This window comes from Phoca vitulina, unplaced genomic scaffold (genome assembly GCF_004348235.1).
Source record: "Phoca vitulina isolate PV1807 unplaced genomic scaffold, GSC_HSeal_1.0 scaffold2, whole genome shotgun sequence".
Lineage (NCBI taxonomy): Eukaryota > Metazoa > Chordata > Mammalia > Carnivora > Phocidae > Phoca > Phoca vitulina.
This window is the reverse complement of record NW_022589705.1, coordinates 37317747-37336832: the sequence shown is the minus strand read 5'-3', so window position 1 is coordinate 37336832 and position 19086 is coordinate 37317747. Positions and strand designations below refer to the sequence as shown.

Sequence of the window (19086 nt, the reverse complement as noted above, 5' to 3'; positions counted from 1 at the left end):
GATTTCCCAGGTTCTAGGAGGGCACTTTTGGTTGTCTGTTATTTATTCTCCCCACTCCACGGCTGGTTCTTGCTAGCTGACCTGCCCTGAAAATGAAATGCAGTTCTGTGATCTGGAGGAGAATTCACAGGCTCCAGAGGACAGGTTGCTTTGTGATTTTTAACAATTGACCAGCATGAGCTCTTTCTCTTTACCTTGAAGAGTTCCTCCTCATGTCAAAGCCACTACAAATGAACATTATCTGTCAGGTCTCAAACCACACTGAGTTTTGAGAACAGAGCCAGCAACTTGTCTTTTCCCGAAATGGTATTTGGTCTCAGGACCAGGATTTACAAGCCCAGCTGCTGTTATTATATGGATTCTTCTTCTTATTTTTTTAATATGGAACGCGTCAAAAAAATAAATATGGAACACTTCACAAATTTGCGTGTTATGGTTGTGCAGAGACCATGCTAATCTCTGTATTGTTCCAATGTTAGTACATGTGCTGCTGAAGTGAGCACTGGGTTCTTTTTACCAAGTCCTAGTGTCACATTTTCTCAGCTCTGAGAAAAGTTCTTGTTTTGGTGTCAATAAATGTGTTAGAAAGTTGTGTGAGTTAAAAGAAACTTAAAAAGTTATTAAAATTGTTCTCTTTTTCCATTCTTTCATTCTTTCCTATCTACCCCTTCCTCGTGAACCCAAAAAACATACCCTCTCTGCAAATAAACTCTGTGTTTAGAGAATAACAGAAATAACACATCATATGGTCTGATTTTGCCCAGATTGTGTAGTATTGACATACGAGAAGGAATGTTGGATCAAAAATAAAAACACCTGGGTTATGTTCCTTTCAATGGCATTAACTAGATGTGTAACCTGGGGCAGTTTACTTCACTTTTCCCAGCCTTAACTGCTATAATATGAGGGAGATGGATTATATTCTATCTCTGTAGTTCTTTCTAATTCTAAGAATTGGGGATTCTATAAGCTACACTGGAGTGATGACGTATTTTTTCACGTGAGCGGGAACATCTTGAGTGCTGCTTTGAAAAAGTTGATTCACCTGTGGAATGCGCATTTGTTTTTTTAAGATTATTTGTTTATTTATTTGACAGAGAGAGACACAGCGAGAGAGGGAACGCAAGCAGGGAGAGTGGGAGAGGGAGAAGTAGGCTTCCCACTGAGCAGGGACCCTGATGCGGGGCTCGATTCCAGGACCCTGGGATCATGACCTGAGCCGAAGGCAGACGCTTAACAACTGAGCCACCCAGGTGCCCCTGGAATGCCCATTTGTCAATTGCTTTTTTGGTATCTGTTTTTTCATTTCTACAACAGCCTTCATTTTTTTCCTTTAGGGATATGTTTTACTTTGGTTAGCTATGAAGCCAGCATGGAATGGACACCATTTCTGACTCCAGAGGTGGATCCTGACTGGCTTAAACCAACAAGTGGGTACCAGTCCCTGGGTGAGGTGGTTCCAGGATGAGCAACCAACCAAATTCAGAGGGGCAAAAATTCTTTTCACTGGGGGCTCCCAGGAAGAAGCTTCCTTTTTCTTCTGTGAGAGGTGGTGAAGAGCTTCTCCTCTGCTGTTGTTGTGGGAGAAGCGAGATCTGGAATAACTGCTGCCGTGAGAGAAGCTGAGCAGAGCCCAGAGAATCCCAAAGGAGTCGGAGCCTGGTGACTCTATGAAGTTCTGGGTCAGACCATGCCTACAACAGCATAGGACCTTTAAAAAGCTTGTGAGCCAATGAAGTCATGAAATTTAAGACAGTTCAACTTGGTTTCTCTGTTGCCATCAACTCAAAGATTCATAATTTTTTTCCTTAAGTGAAACTTAAGGTTTCACTAAATATATTTCTGAATACTAATTTTTTACCCCCTGAAAGAAAGAAAAAAAATGCTTATTTCTGCATTTTTTTTTTTACAGGCAGTTCCTAAATCATCAAATGCAAAATGTTGAAAACAACAAAAATTTTAGAGTCAATGCGAGGTACACAGAAATAGCTTTATAAATGTTCATTGAATGAATGAAAGTGAGAATAAATTAGAGGAAAGATAGTATTTCCTGGGTGCAAGGGAAAGGGTAGGTAGGAAAGTAGTTAGATAGAATGTTTTTTGGGGAAAGGTATGGGATGATCATAAAACCTAAACTGCTGGAATTTTCCTTTTTCTTCTCTCCTGAGATGTTGCCTAATGTGTTTTTTTCCTTTCATTTTAGAATTCAGGGAGAAAGAAGGACCTCGGGTCGGACCTGGGGAGTGGCTCGGGCTGCAGGGGACACCAGGCCAAGGGCCCGCACAGCTGTGGTAGCTTGTGGGGGAGGGAGAGTGATGCCCGTGGTCTTCCCAGACGAGTTGGAGAACAGTAGTTCCAAAGAACTGCTGGCTTATATTTTAGCTCTTGCCAAAGGGTTATGAAAATAGTGAAGGATGCTTAGACTACTTAATATTCAAATTGCTGTCTGGTTAATCATATTTAGAAGACTGGATTTCTGGATATCTCCTTCACTCCTTATCTACTGACCTTTAAAACATGATAATGCCTGGGAGCCTGGGTGGCTTAGTGGGTTAAGCCACTGACTCTTGATTTCAGCTCAGATCATGATTTCAGGGTTTTGAGATCCAGCCCTTCTGTGCTGGGTGTAGAGCCTGCTTAAGATTCTCTCTCTACACCTTCCCCTACCCCCTCCTCCTCCCTAAAATAAATAAATCTTAAAAAAAACCCATAATGCAAACCTATAACACTGGCAATCATCCATGAACCTTTAAATTACAGTGATTAATAGCATTTTAAGCTTCCTCAGGGAACAAACAATGGCACCAGCAAAAAAAAAAAAAAAAAAAAAAAATTCCGTTTCAATTCAATCTATTGATTAATTTAACAGATGTTTTATGAGCACTTAAAAAGGTGTCTAGTTAGCAGGGAAGACTGATAAATCAGTACTAATCACAAAGTTAATGAGTATTATGGGAGAGGAAATATAGGGATTATAACAGAGCAAGGGATCTAACCTAGAGGAGGGTAAGGAAAGCCTCTTCAAGGAAATGATATTTAAGCAGAGATCAGAGGAATGAGCAGGTGCCAGTCAGATGAAGATGGGGAGAGAAAGAAGAAGAGTGTTCCCTCAATGAGCCAATGGCTACAGGGATGGAGGCACCTGTGAGGACCTACGGGAAGTTCAGAATGGATGCAGGGAAGAGGCAAATGGTGAGATAAAGCCACAGAGAAGGCCAGATTTTGTGAGTCTCTAGGGGCCAGGTGAAGGAGTTTGGACTTTAATTAAAAGGGAGTGGGAAGCTGCTGCAGGGTTTAAGCAGGAGAGCAACAGGGTCAGATTAGCATTGAACTTGGACCACATCTGGCACAGGGGCATGAGGCCCCCTCCCTCCAGTTCTGTTCCTTTATGCATCTGCACTATCGCCTCCACGTCCTCACTAACTGCTGCCTCTTTCCTTTTAAAACACTGGAAACAAGTATGAAATGGGCACTGTTTGTTTCCAGAACTGGTTACATCGCTACTTTTGTAGCAATTTGTTTTTCCTAGTAAATCAAATCTTCTCTCTATTATAGTTTGGGTTTTCAGTAGCTCTGACTTCTTGTAAAGCAGCACTGGTTTTCAGCTCTTAATCCCATCAGGCAGGCATGGGTTCTATAGTCTTGTCTGGGACTGGCTTGTACTTGGCAAGCAGCTGCCGATGAGGCTCATGCTGTGTCTCGTTTTTGGGGTGTTCTTTTGTGCAGCCAGAACACAGTGCCACCTAGCTCTTCTCCCAGCGATGTGAAGCTGCCTGTACCTGCAGGTACCGCTCTGTCCTCTCTCCTTCAGTGGCTCTCCTCCTGGGAATCAAAATTAGCCTCCAAAGGTATGAATAAGTCTTTAGTCCCCTCTTGCACCTGTTGTGTCCATCCCAGGGCAAATGCATTACATTGCTTGCTTGCTTTTAAAGTGTTGAGCCTTCTTTCTTGGTCTGTTTGTAAATTCATAGAGCCTCTTATTGCTTCTAGAGCTTTGGATACAGTGAGTGCTGGATAACACCAGTAGAATGACTGAAAGAGGAAAGATAGTAAATTCTGAGTCTGCACTGGAGGGTTATTAGAATCAGTGGTTGGCTGAGACGAGCTGACAGCTGGGTAGAAAGATGTGAACATTCGTGTTTGGTAATTTGAGGAGCACCTGTTGGATTGGTAATCAGAATCACTGCTCTGAAGTCTACTCAGGACCCAACTTGTTGACTGATAGGGATATACTTCTCCACATTGTAGGACACCACTCAGCAGAGAAGGCTTTCACAGGTCCTTTACTGCGCAGTGCCTCCCCCAAATCTCCAATATTATGGAAAGGTTCAAATGAGATAATCAATATAAAATGCTTAGAGGAATGCCAGGTATGGGTGAGCAATCAGGCACATGTTATTCTTACTATAGATGTTGCAGTCACTATACGGAGCAGCCTGGCTCTGTAGGTGGAGCCCTGATCACTTTTCCTGAAAGCCTATAATCCTTTCACTTACTTGCTGAGCCACTGAATTATGCAACAACTATTTATTGAGTGTTTAAATGTACCAGATACTAATTCTACCTAGTTGAAACAGGTGCATAAAATTTGCTTTGTTTTCTGAGATTTTGGTTTTCTCTTGAGGCATGTCATTCATTCAAAAAATAGTTACTGAGTATTAATGGTGTGGTCACCTGCTGTCACTTGTGGATCGAGGGCAAAGGGAGTTGATATTGATGGAGTAATGCATGGGTTTTTCTGCTTTATCTTAAGAAACTATCATCCACCATGTCTTTGTTTATTCCCATTCCTTGATTTTTCTCTATCTTGATTGGTCCTCAAGATAAGGAGACCAAAATTCTCCAGCAAGGTGTTGTGCAAGACTGTGGGTGCACATGTGTATACTTGTGTGTGTGTGTTGATGTGTGTGTGTGTGTGTCATGCATAAAGTATAATGATACTGATTTATAGAGAGAGATGAAGATACCTTCACTACCTCCCTGGAAGAGTAATTTTAATCAGTGCGAAAAGACTTTTTGAGCAGGTTATTTAAGCTGCCACTTAAATGTTTTCTGATGTGGCCCATGTTATAGCTTTTACCAAGTTATTTGATGCAACTACCTTTTATGGGTGATTTATTAAAAAAATGGAGAGAGCAAGATTGCATTTAGTCTGATGAAGGGATGCAGCAATGGTGGAAAAAGAATCCTCCCTTCTATTTGGGAGAATAATAGGATCAATGCAGGAAACTGGGAGGGCGGCATTGAGAGCCTGGAGAGGGCAGCGATGAAGGGCATTCATGTTAGTGTGGTGGCCTCACTGGCAGACCAGGGCAGCCTCAGCAGGGGCTGGGGAACGGCATAGGAAGTGACTCAGCCATTTCAGTAGGAGGAAGGCTCGGGCTTGGGTCCTTCAGTCCTCCCGGTGGTGGCTTAGAGCCCTGAAAGTCAGGGTCTTGCCTCAATAACAGTAACTAACACTTAGTATAATACTTACCATGGGCTAAGTCTTTATCCAAGTCCTTTGCATGTATAGCACCCAGGTTAAATTGTTTGTCCTGCTTGCCCTAAAAAGTGGCTGATATGGGAATCGAATCCAGGTAAACATCTGAGTCAGTGTGCATCACTGCTGTGCCGTATGGCTTTTCTTACACGCCTTCATACCAGTTAGGTTTCCTTGTTCAAGATGTGTAGATCATGTAGGTGAGACCCTCACCAGCTGCTTTTCAAGTACACACCGTTATTTATTTAGGGCGCCTGGGTGGCTCAGTCGTTAAGCGTCTGCCTTCAGCTCAGGTCATGATCCCAGGGTCCTGGGATCGAGTCCCACATCAGGCTCCCTGCTCGGCAGGAAGCCTGCTTCTCCCTCTCCCACTCCCCCTGCTTGTGTTCCTGCTCTTGCTGTCTCTCTCTCTGTCAAATAAATAAAATCTTTAAAAAAAAAAAAAAAGATTTTATTTATTTATTTGAGAGAGAGAGAATGAGAGACAGAGAGCACAAGAGGGAAGAGGATCAGAGGGAGAAGCAGACCCCCCGCTGAGCAGGGAGCTCGATGTGGGACTCGATCCCGGGACTCCAGGATCATGACCTGAGTTGAAGGCAGTCGCTTAACCAACTGAGCCACCCAGGCGCCCAGTACACACCATTATTAATTGGTAGGGTAAGAGGACAAGATTCCTATAGATATCTACTTGCAAAGTGACTGAGAGAACTCTCTCGCCCATGCCAGATTCAGAAGTTATTCCAGACCTGTTTACTTGAATGAAGAATGAAAGAATTTTGCTTATAATCATTTGAGGACATCATCTTTGAGTACTGTGCACTTGAACAACTCATTCTAATGCCAAAAGCCAGAGACTATTTATAGCCATAAGCTGAACTGCTTAACACAGGCTGAGAAAATGAAATATTTCATATCACAGCCAGGAAAATGAGGTTTCTTTGAAAAACAAAACAAAGCAAAATGTAACGATATTTTGTTGAGAACCAAAAAAGTCCAGACCCCTCACATTCTCCTCCTCCTCAGCAAAGCCAGGCTCTGCTGACACTCCTCTGATTGGTTTATTTTAGTACATTAATAGTTCTTAATGAACCACCTCTCCTCTGCTTTCACCTTTAAAGAACTCATGTTCCATTGAGGGAGAAAAATAAAGCTGTTTACTCACTCTCCCTGATTCTCAGAGCTTTCTGGTACTGATTTCTCTCCTTTTTGCTAGAGAAAATAAGATGTAAAAGTAGAAGCTGGTCCATGGGGCTTGGAAAAGTGGGGTGCTTTCTGAAAGTTAAGCCAGCAGTCAAGAACCACCCATCAGAAGATGAAAGAAAGAGCAGCTAGCTGCCTGGTTGATGGTTGTAGCAGTTCATATCCATGCAGGCCTAGCCCCCCTGTCTCACTGTGGTCAGGTCTCCCACCCACCCTGAGGAGACTTCTATCTCTTGGCCCTCTTTGGGCCACACCTCCCCTTTCTGCACTGGGCTCCACCAGGAGGGCAACTGTAGTGTGTCTATTTGAAAGTCAGGAAAGGGGCGCCTGGGTGGCTCAGTCATTAAATGTCTGCCTTCAGCTTAGGTCATGATCCCAGGGTCCTGGGATGGAGCCCCGCATCGGGCTCCCTCCTCGGCGGGAAGCCTGCTTCTCCCTCTCCCACTCCCCCTGCTTGTGTTCCCTCTCTCGCTGTCACTGTCTCTGTCAAATAAATAAATAAATAAATAAATCTTTGAAAGTCAGGAAAAAAAACATAGTCAAATAAAAGAGATTTAGATTGCATCAGGGTAATGATTCCACTAATTTATTTGTGTAGCGCTTAGTATAGAAAACAGATCTGAGTACAAATAGAAAGAGGATTAAAGAAAGTGTCATTAAAATTGGTTTTTAAAAAGATGTCTGAAAACGAAGACAGATTTGTAGTAAGATAAATAACTGTGTCCTGGATTCATCAACAAAATGAATTGTGGAATCCACACAATGTTATTTACTGTTTTCAGGGGCATACGTGGTTTCCAACTGGTTTCTTGCCTTCAGTTGGCCTTGCTATTTTCCACTGAGGGGCACCTGATTGTCTCCACCACAGCCCTGAGTCTAAGCAAAAGCTTATGGATGAACTGATTGGTGTTCCTGATGTCCTTGGGAGTGGACATACTGGTGGCATGGGGAAAGTGGGGAGAGTCTCATGAACACTTCATTTGTTCTAAGAATTCCAACTCAAATGCAGCTTCTGATCATGCAAACAGGATTGCTTTAGGACAAGTTAGAAAGAATGAGTGTGTGTGTGTGTGTGTGTGTGTGTGTGTAGGGAGCATAGTCTATCCGTCTCTCTCTGTCACACACACACACACACATATACACACACACGTTGTGTTGCTGCTTTGTATCATTTTACCCTTCAGTCTGAGAATAGAAAATATCAGGATTTGTTGATTCATGTTGCTGGTGATATAAGGTAATGGGTGAGTAGGGGAAATCTTCTAAGTGTGTGGGAACTCAGCCTTTTTCTTTTTCAGATGTCCCTTCCCTCCACACTTTGATTTTGAAAAGCCTGGAGTTTGTTGGGACAGGAACTAATCTTTAAAGGCTCTCCATGTGTTCGGTGATACTGTATTGTGAGTAATCCTCTTAGTGCAGCTAAGCTTCTAATGAGGCTGTGGAGAAAAGAAGTAAATCCCAATCCAGTGATGCCTTGTTGCACAGTGCCTCAGAAAACAGCTAAGGGCTCAAAACAGTCACTGCTCTTTTTATTTTAGGAAACTTTGCATAATAATACTAATAAAAAAGAAGTTTCATTCTGAACAGAAAACAAAGAATAAAACCAGAGCCATTTCCTATCCAGCCGATGAAAGGAAATATCAGGTGCCTCTTGGGGCTGCACCCTCCACGCCGGGGCGCTGGCCTGGTGTGATGCATGCTGGGACGCAGATAAAGGACAGTGCACTGGACAAGGAACCTGACTCTGCTCATGCAGAAAGAGAAGTCTTCAAAGAAGTGAACATGAAGCTTCTAGTCCTCTCTGTGCTGCTCTAATTGTAGAAAAGGTTGTCAGTTTTTGAATGCAGTATCTGGGAATGAGTCCCTTTGAGTTGGGGCCCAAGGAAGATAGTTTTTGGAAGGGAGAAGGCAGGAAGGATGGGTTTGGTCAAGGTGTGAGGAGAGGGTGGGTAGCCAGAGAAGCATTAAGATGTCACAATCTTGGGGAAGTGGTGACTGATAATCAAGCAGGGCTTTCTTCCTATGGATCTCTATTCATTGTTTTGGCCTTTTCTGCTAAGAAACTCCATTACTGCCCTCTGCTCTGGGACCTGCGGTTGCTGAGGCTGCTCTCCTCTGGCCCTGCCCAGTTCACACAGACACAAAGGAAAAGAGAAAAAGTGAACATCAGGGGGAGATGGAAATGTGGACACCAGAAATCTCAGTTTGGAGACCTTTCTTTTCCACCTCTGTGACTTGGTGGGTCACTTATAAGGAGGGTACACAGCTCAGGGATTGTGCAATCTTCTGGAGAATCAGAAGCCTTCCAAGAGGCTGCTATGAACACTGAGTGCGTCCCCTTGCTTAGGCTCCTCCCCACTTACCCCAACCATTTCAGTGATTTCCTAGTTTGTTTCCCAGCCTCCATCTCCCTCTCCCCATTCGGAGTTCATTCTGATTACAGCCACCAGATTTCCCATCCTTAGAAGGCGTCTGGATCATGTCATCCTCAAGCACCAGACTCTGTGGCAGCACTTGTGGGCTCACCAAATGATGTTTATACCATTAGTCTGCTACTCGTTGTCTGCTCTGCTCTGGGGTTCAGGAGGCTGACTTCTCCAGATTGCCTCCCCCAGACTTCCTTCCTTCCAAGCTTCCTTCTAAAAGCTGTTTGGCTTTTGTTGGGTCTGGCCATTGGCTGGCACTGGTAGGATGTTGGAGGGTGATGGGATGCCTGGATATTTATTCCTCCCCCACCTTCCTGTAGACACCTGATTGTGGCCGAGACCTAGTCCCGTTCCTCTACCTAGGCCACAACTCATGTCAGATCATTCCATTTTTACCGTGTTGTGGTAACTCCGCTTGCTTCCCCTTACCCCTTTGGAACCACGGGTGGAAATAGTTGTCTGCTATTGTGAGGCTCTGCAAGCTTTATCATCCCACGATGGGTACTTTACCTTGCTCCCTCCTCTTAAGTAGGATCTTTCCTTTTTTTTTTTTTTTTAAGATTTTATTTATTAATTTGACAGAGAGAGACACAGTGAGAGAGGGAACACAAGCAGGGGGAGCGGGAGAGGGAGAAGCAGGCTTCCCACTGAGCAGGGAGCCTGATGCGGGGCTCGATCCCAGGACCCTGGGATCATGACCTGAGCCGAAAGCAGATGCTTAATGACTGAGCCACCCAGGTGCCCCTAAGTAGGACCTTTCTTAAAGAATTTTCCTCTCCCCTTTTGAGTGTGTCATCACTTTCTTGCTGCAGTCCTATCTCTATCCTGCTCAGGCAAACAGAGGCACTCGCTATTCCCTGAACATACAACTTTTTCTTCTCTGTGCCCTTGTGATTTAATTTTCTTCATCTAGCACTAGGGACTCTCAGGTTTGGAGGGTCCTATTTAGTGATTCGCAAGTTGAATGTCAGACACTCCAGTCCTGTCTGTATATGTCTGCGATTGTCTTGTCTTCACTTAAATATTACTGGTGGCAGGAATTCATTGCCTCTTAAGGCAACAGTATTTATTCATTCAGTTCATTCAGTGAACATTTTTACTGCCTACCATGAGCCAAGTGCTGTGTATGGTCTTACCCCTCAAGAGGCTCATAACATTGAGAGATGAATGTATGAGTAAGCAGTTATGGTATAGGATGCATGTTACTTTAGAGATATAGTGCTGTGCATGGACAAGTGATCACCCGGTCCTGTCTTATGCACACAGGAAAATCTTCATCAGCAAGGCAATGCACGAGTTGAGACTCTGGAGGATGAATAGAACTCTTTAAGCAAACAAGAGTGAGTAGGACACGCCAGAGGAAAGGAACAAGATGGGAACATGTCCGGGCATTTAAGGGAGCTTTGTGTGCTTGGGCAATGACAGTTGGGTATGGCTGATGAATCAGAGAGTGGCAAGAGAAGAGTTCTTTCTCATATGCGTTCAAAATCTATCAGCACAAGGGGTGCCTGGGTGGCTTAGGTGGTTGAGCATCTGACTCTTGGTTTCAGCTCAGGTTGTGATCTTGGGGTTGTGGGATCAAGCCCTGCACTGGGCTCCATGCTTGTCCGTCTGTGCCTCCCCCTTTGCCCCTCCCCCAGTGCAGTGCCTGTGCTCTCTCTCTCTCAAAAAAATACATAAAATCTTTTAAAAAAACCAACTCCCCCAAATCTACCAGTACCATACTTATACAGAATGAGTCTAATGCATCTTCCACCTGAAGACATTGTATTTCTTACTCTTTAGTTACTTCTTGGCAGTTTTGCATGATTGCCTCTATTTTAGAGATGAGGAAACTGAGGCTTATCAAGAACACACACAAGTGATGGACTTAGGATTACAAGCCTGCAGTCTGATTCCAGTGCCTGAGCATGAAGCCACGGTGCCATCCTGCTGTACTCCTTCCTCACTGATTCAAGCTCCTAGGCTGTGGTGGTAATTACCTTTAGGTCACTCTCTAGCTTGTCAGTATTTGTTGGAAGATGGAAGAATGTCCAGAATTGATAATGTCCTAGCATTAAAGGAGTTGTTTGGCCAGTGCAGTTTCAAGTGGTACCAGTGCTTCCATTGTTCCGGAGATTGTTCTCATAACGATGGAGACAGAGACTACATGGCCTCTAGGTGGTCGTGTCTTACAGGTAAGTGACGATCAGTCCACAATCAACCGGCATCACCAAGTCAACTATTCCCCAGCTTTGCCTACCTAAATACTTCCAGGTCTCAGTTTAAATGTTACTTCTTGACCCTCTAAACTAGTTTGGGTCCCCCTGCTGTATGTTCTCCAAGTGCCTCCTACTTTCCCACCTGTGAGGCTTATCACAATGCATGGTAGATAGTTATTTATTAGTTTCTTAGTCTCTAGACTATTAGTCTCTGTTTTCTAATCTATTAGATTATTTTTTAAAAGATTTTATTTTTTTTTAAGTAATTTCTACCCTCACCATGGGGCTAGAACTCACAGCCCTGAGATCAAGTGTTGCATGCTCCACCACTGAGCCAGCCAGACCCCCCTTCCCTGGTAGATTTTTAAGCTACTTAAGGACGGGGGCCTTGTCTTGATTGCCATGGAATTCCCTTTAGTGTTTGATAGGCATTCAGTGTGTAATTGTTGAATAAATCCTTTTTCCGATATACTGTTGTTTCTATCCCTCTTTGACCCTAAGGGTCAACACTCTCTTGACTTTATCTGGCAGCACTAACTTAGTTTGCCTCTTTTGAACTTCATATAAATGGAATCTAACAGTATGTATTCTTTTGTGTTTGTTTTCTTTTGTTCAACATGTCAGGTGTATTATTTTCCATCTCTGTCACTTCTAAATCTTTTTTTTTTTTTAGATTTTATTTATTTATCTGAGAGAGAGAGAATGAGAGACAGAGAGCATGAGAGGGAGGAGGGTCAGAGGGAGAAGCAGACTCCCTGCTGAGCAGGGAGCCCGATGCGGGACTCAATCCCGGGACTCCGGGATCATGACCTGAGCCGAAGGCAGTCGCTTAACCAACTGAGCCACCCAGGCGCCCCCATCTCTGTCACTTCTTACCAGAATTCTAGGATGGCCTCCAAGACTTTTTACCCCTGCCCCTGCTCTATATGGTCTGCCTAATTCCCCAGATGGAATTTGTTGAATTTTATTCCTGTGATTAGGTTATGTTATAGGGCACAGCTGACTTTAGAAAGGGAGATTATCCAGGTGGGCCTGACCTACTCACATAACCATTTAAACGCAGAGTCTTCTCTGGGTTGGCATCAGCTATCTAGAGAATGACCTTAGTCCTCCAACTGCAAGAAAGTGAATTCTTCTGACAACAAAAATAAGCTCAGAAGTGGATTTTTCCTCAGAGCCCCAAAGAAGGTGACCAACACCTTGATTTCAACCTTGTAACATTGGGAGTGAAGAACCCAGGAATGCCATGCTGGATTCTGATCTACAAAACTGTGCTTTAATGAGTGGCATTTTTTTAAGCTGCTAGGCTTGTGGTCATTTATTACTCAGAAATAGAAAATTAGTACAGTCCTCTAATTCTTTACTAGTTTGTATGCAGTAACCTTATAAAACAAGTTGCTTCATTATATACACATTTTGTAGTTACTTTATTACACAGGACTCATCAGGAAGTTGTATTGCTTAAAACTAGAAGTTTTATGGATGCTTTCCTAAGATTGCCTTCTGGCCAAGAGGTGCTTTTTTTAAAAATTTTTTTAAAGATTTTATTTATTTGATAGAGAGAGACACAGCAAGAGAGGGAACACAAGCAGGGGGAGTGGGAGAGGGAGAAGCAGACTCCCAGCTGAGCAGGGAGCCTGATGCGGGGCTCGATCCCAGGACCCTGGGATCATGACCTGAGCCGAAGGTAGACACTTAACTACTGAGCCACCCAGGCGCCCCTGAGGGGAGCTTTTGACTACACTAGCTTTTTTAGATTTCAAGATGATAACTGTTTTTTGTTTTTTTTCTTTACATCCAGGCTATTAGCTCAAATTGTTATCAAAAGCTCTGCACTTACCTGGCAATATATAAACACTGAATTCTAGGTACTCATTAGTGAATTTGAAACCTGGCTCTGCCAATTCTTAGTTGTGTGCCACGGACAACTTACCCCCTTGTGAGCCTCAAACTCTTCGTTTTAAAAGTAGGCTTGAGTACTTACCTGGTGGGCTGTCTCTGAGGCTTGGAGATGGGGGGGGGCGGGTGTAAAGTGCTACTTTACTTCTTCGCCCTCTCTATTTATCCTTGCTCCTTTATCCCTTTCTTTTTTGAAGGTAGTTTTACCGAGAAAGACATTAAAAATAAAGGGAACAGTAAGAAAGCTTTTCAGGTTTCATCATTAGTTTCTTTTGTGAATTCACTTGCCTATGCAGGAACTTGGTAACAGAAGAAACACCAAGAAGAATTATTTCCTGCCCTCAGGGGGCTAATCTTCAAAAAGAGATAGGGTGGGCTCACATACATTTTCTTAGTTTTGTGTTTCCCCAGTATTCTCTTTTTCTGATGACAAGGGTGTGGTTCCTTTAGGAAGTGGGATTGCTCTAGTGCTTTTTATAAAACCAGAGAAGTCATCTTTCCACTGTGTGCTATCCTTGGAAGGGAGACAGAGAATGGGAGGGAGAGATGTATTATTTCAAGGTAGTGGCCCACGAGTGACAGCCCCTGCTACTCATGGTGCGCAGGAATGTTTCTGTAGCAGAGCATATAAACACAACATTCATGACTAAGTGTGTTGTAGAATGGAAAAATCAATGACTAGGAAAGAAACTGTCATCATAAACAAATACCATGGCGGGCATTGGTGGCAGAGAAGGATCATAGGCTTGATGTAAAAGGTGGTGAAGATGCTCAAGTTATTAAAAAGAACCTAAGAAAATCACCTGGAATTTTCCTAATTGTTTCCCAGAACATATAGATGAGAGACCTAGTCTGGTGTAGTTGAATTTGGCTGCTGTTATACAAAATTTTACAAACCTTAGGAAATATTTACTATTTTTTTCCCCCTAAAAACCAGTGGAATTCTAATGTTTCACTTGGGAATTGTGTTTGAAATCTGAATACAGATGTGTGTGTATGTCTTAATTTCCCATCGACATAATGTTTACTTCAGAAAGATAATCACTCTGGATGCTTCCTGGATTCTCACCAGTTTTTCCACAAGAACATTGTCTTGTATTATGAAACAGAGCAGCTGCTGGGATCTTTAACAGTTTTTGGAAAATTCTTTAACTTTTTTTTTTTTTAAAGATTTTATTTATTTAATTGAGAGAAAGAGAGAGAGAGTGAGAGAGAGCATGAGCAGGGTGAAGGGCAGAGGGAGAAGCAGACTACCCGCTGAGCAAGGAGCCCAATGCGGGGCTTGATCTAAGGACTCCAGGATCATGACCTGAGCCAAAGGCAGACACTTAATAGACGGAGCCACCCAGGCGCCCCAACTTTTTTTTTTTTTTTTAACAAGGGTTTCTATAGGGGTGAGAATTTTGTTTTAGTGTTAGAATCTCTTCTCTTTGAAGGGAACCTGGCTAACTCGTATGGGTTGAGGGGTAGGAACAAGAGAATAGAAGTACAAGTAGTATAGGTTGTATTGCTGACATACATTGCTGTCATGGTAAAAGGGGGATGAAAATCAAAATAATGAAATATTCTTACTTTGCAATAGAAAGTTAGACTCCTGTCAATAGACCTGGTTTTCAGTATCAGATGACCACAAATTTTATACTATACCTAAATCACAATAACTGAGACACAATTATAATCTGTACTGTGTAAAGCTTTCTTCTTCTTTTTTAGATTATTTATTTATTTGAGAAAGTGAGAGAGAGCATGAGCGGGGGCGGGGGGGCAGGGGGAGAGGGAGAGGCAGACTCCCTGGTGAGCAGGGAGCCCAATGAGGGACTCCATCTCAGGACGTTGTGATCAGGACCGAGCCGAAGGCAGACTCTTTTTTTTTTTTTTAAAGATTTTATTTATTTATTTGAGACAGAATGAGAGAGAGAGATAGAGCACATGAGAGGGGGGAGGGTCAGAGGGAGAAGCAGGCTCCCTGCCGAGCAGGGAGCCCGATGCGGGACTCGATCCAGGGACTCCAGGATCATGACCTGAGCCGAAGGCAGTCGCTTAACCAACTGAGCCACCCAGGCGCCCCAAAGGCAGACTCTTAACTGACTGAGCTACCCAGGTGCCCCTGTGTGGAGCTTTCTAAACTCTTAAGTAAATCAAGTAAACTGGGCACTCTATAACCAGTCTTATAGCATTTGACTCCATGTAATACAGGATTACACTATAGTTTTCAGATATTTTTATCTTTCCCTTTTTTTATATCAAGGCATAATTTATAAAAATAAAATATTTGAACTTTTAAATGTTCAACAATATCTATATAGTAAAATGTAACGTATACATTACATGTATTTTAGAAGAATATTTAATGACATTGGAAAATTTTCCTTATACATTAAATGAAAAAGAAGTGTTCTAAATATATGTGTTTCTTTTTTTTTCTTTTTTTTATTATGATGTTCAGTTAGCCACTGTATAGTACATCATTAGTTTTTGATGTAGTGTTCAGTGATTCATAGTTACATATAACACCCAGTGCTCATCACAGCATGTGCCCTCCTTAATACTCCTTAATACCCAGCACCCTGTTACCCCCTCCCCTCACCCCCTTCCCCTCTGAAACCCTCAGTTTGTTTTCCGGGGTCCATAGTCTCTCATGGTTCGTCTCCCTCTCTATTTCTCCCCCTTCGGATTTCTCTCCCTTCTCCTGTGGTCCTCCATGCTATTGCTTATGTTCCACATATGAATAAAACCATATAATTGTCTTTCTCTGCTTGACTTACTTCACTTAGCATAATCCCCTCCAGTTCCATCCATGTCCATGCAAACGGTGGGTATTCATCCTTTCTGATGGCTGAGTAATATTCCATTGTATATATGGACCACATCTTCTTTATCCATTCATCTGTTGAAGGGAATCTCGGCTCCTTCCACAGTTTGGCTATTGTGAACATTACTGCTGTGAACATTGGGGTACATGTGCCCCTTCTTTTCACTACATCTGTATCTTTGGGGTAAATAGTAGTGCAATTGCTGGGTCATAGGGTAGCTCTATTCTTAACATCTTGAGGAACCTCCATCCTGTTTTCCAGAGTGACTGTACCAGCTTGCATTCCCACCAACAGGGTAAGAGGGTTCCACTTTCTCCACATCCTCGCCAACATTTGTTGTTTCCTGTTTTGTTAATTTTAGCCATTCTAACTGGTGTCAGGTGATATCTCATTGTGGTTTTGATTTGTATTTCCCTGATGGTTAGTTATGTTGAGCATTTTTTCATGTATCTGTTGGCCATTTGTATGTCTTCTTTGGAGAAGTGTCTGTTCATGTCTTCTGCCCATTTTTTGACTGGGTTATTTGTTTTTTGGGTGTTGAGTTTGAGAAGTTCTTTATAGATCTTGGATATCAGCCCTTTACCTGTAATGCCACTTGCAAATATCTTCTCCCATTCTGTGGGCTGTCTCTTAGTTTCGTTGACTGTTTCCTTTGCTGTGCAGAAGCTTTTTATCTTGATGAAGTCCCAAAAGTTCATCTTTGCTTTTGTTTCACTTGCCTTTGGAGACGTGTTTTGAAAGAAGTTGCTATGGCCGAGGTCACAGAGGTTACTGCCTATGTTCTCCTCTAGGATTTTGATGGATTCCTGTCTCACATTGAGGTCTTTCATCCATTTGAGTTTATCTTTGTGTATGGTGTAAGGGAATCGTCCAGTTTCATTCTTCTATAATCTCAGTCTTTGGGTATTGGCTGAGACTATCTTTCCCTTTTTAAAAAAGATTTTATTTTTAAGTAATCTCTACACCCAACATGGGGCTTGAACTCAAAACCCTGAGATGAAGAGTTGCTCACTCCACTGACTGAGCCAGCCAGGCGCCCCAGATATTTTTATCTTTCCAATTTCTATGCCACTTGCTTCAAGCAGTGTATGAAGCAATGTAGGTGAGGCTCGTGGGCTCAGCTTGTGGGCTGGGGGCTACTGGGCATGGAGCCGGGCGCCTGCTGCAGTGGGTCTAAAGAAATCCATCATGAAGAAGAATGATCTTAAAGAACATAATGGATTCAGAAGCTCATGAAAAGAGGCTGCCAATCCTAACATCTGCAAAACAAGATCTATCATCTCAGATTGCCAATGTTGGTGAAATGAAGCATTATCATTATTTGGCTGCTGTGCAGCTTTCAACAATGGAGCGATCACATTTCCCGTTCAGAAGGTCCTTTGTTGGCAGCAGCTGTATGGAATTAAAACCTGGGAGGCAGTGCTTCAGTTGAGGAGGGATGACTTCCGAGACGTGTGGAATCCTTTCTCCCACTGATGCAGAAGACAACTACACTGGCACTTAGGTTTGGTCTGTGTGAGGGCTTAACTTGCCTTCTCTGAAAGCGGATCAGGACCCCTGAGTTTGCAACCTGTACTGTGGCAGCAGTACTTGCAGGGACAGCAGAAGCAATTTTCACTTCATTGAAAGGAGTTCTACCTCTTAATGATTGTGTTATGGAAGTTTTCAGAGGAGGTAACCCCATGTGACTCTTGGTTCTGTGCAGCTTATAGTGACTTTATATAGATCCTTTGATAGATGCCTATTTTTTTTTTTTAAAGATTTTATTTATTTATTTGAGAGAGAGAATGAGATACAGAGAGCATGAGAGGGGGGAGGGTCAGAGGGAGAAGCAGACTCCCTGCTGAGCAGGGAGCCCTATGTGGGACTCGATCCCGGGACTCCAGGATCATGACCTGAGCCAAAGGCAGTCGCTTAACCAACTGAGCCACCCAGGCGCCCTTATAGATGCCTATTTTTAATGCAAATGTTTCTAAAACTTTATTGCCTTCTTGCCTGCTCCAGCAATTTTTAGATTTTGGGCCAGTGGTGGTTAGAATCCAGTGCTCTCACTACTGTGGGCAAGCAGTGCAGTAATCTTAAAGGCAGCTGGATGTTGTGAAGAGTAATGGCTGAAGTCAAGCAGTTCTAGGCTACATGCTAGCCTTGCTCCTTCCTATCTGTATTAGTCAAGGGTCTCCAGAGAAACAGAGTCAATAGGATCTATCTATCTGTCTGTCTGTCTCTCTGTCCATCCATCCATCCATCTATCCACCCATCCATCCATCTATCCATCCGTCCATCCTTTTTGATTTATTATGAGGCATTGGCTCACAATCTGCCATCTGCAAGCCAGAGACCCAAGAAAGCCAGGGTATAATTCTAAAAGCCTGAGAACCCCAGTCAATGGTGTGCATTCCACTCCCAAATCAGGAGAAGACAGAAGTCCCAACTCAAGCTGGCAGCTGGGAAGGGGGCAAATCCTTCCTCCCTCTGTTTTTTTTTTTTTTTTCTTCTATTCAGACCCTCAAAAGATTGATTGATGCCCACCCACATCAGGGAGGGGAATTTACTTCCCAGAGTCCACCCATTAAAATACTGTTCTCATTGGGAAACACCCCTTATAGCTGTACCCAGAAATAGTGTTTAATCTGGGCACCCCAATGGCCCAGTCAAGATGACACAAAATTAACCTTCACAGAAGCCGAGTGACTGTTAAGAAACTTACTACTGCTTTGTACCTCAGTTTTTTTCACTGAAAATGCAGAGATAACAGCTACTTTGTTATACTATACTAAGGATCAGAGACAGTTTATTCAAAGTGCCTAACACAAGGTAGGAAATTTATTTCTTTTCAATAGGTTTTTGTGAAGGGGGATCAATCAATGAAAATAATTTTGTTAAAAAACAGCACATACTTATTATAGAAAATTTGGGACAAACACAAAGAAGAAAATAAAAATCTCATAATCCTAACACTGTTAATCTTTTAGTGGATAATATTTTCCCATTTATATCTTCAGTATACATTAGTGTAAATCTTTCAATAATTAAGTTTTCTTCTAGTGTGTCAACTTTAAGGATTG

General features: G+C 42.9%; 1 non-coding gene across 1 annotated transcript; it reads right to left on the bottom strand.

Moving 5' to 3' along the window:
* Nucleotides 1–399: 399 nt before the first annotated feature.
* Nucleotides 400–503, bottom strand: LOC116626848. The gene has a single exon (XR_004298360.1). It is a non-coding gene; the product is annotated as a U6 spliceosomal RNA (small nuclear RNA).
* Between the last annotated feature and the right edge of the window lie 18583 nt (nt 504–19086).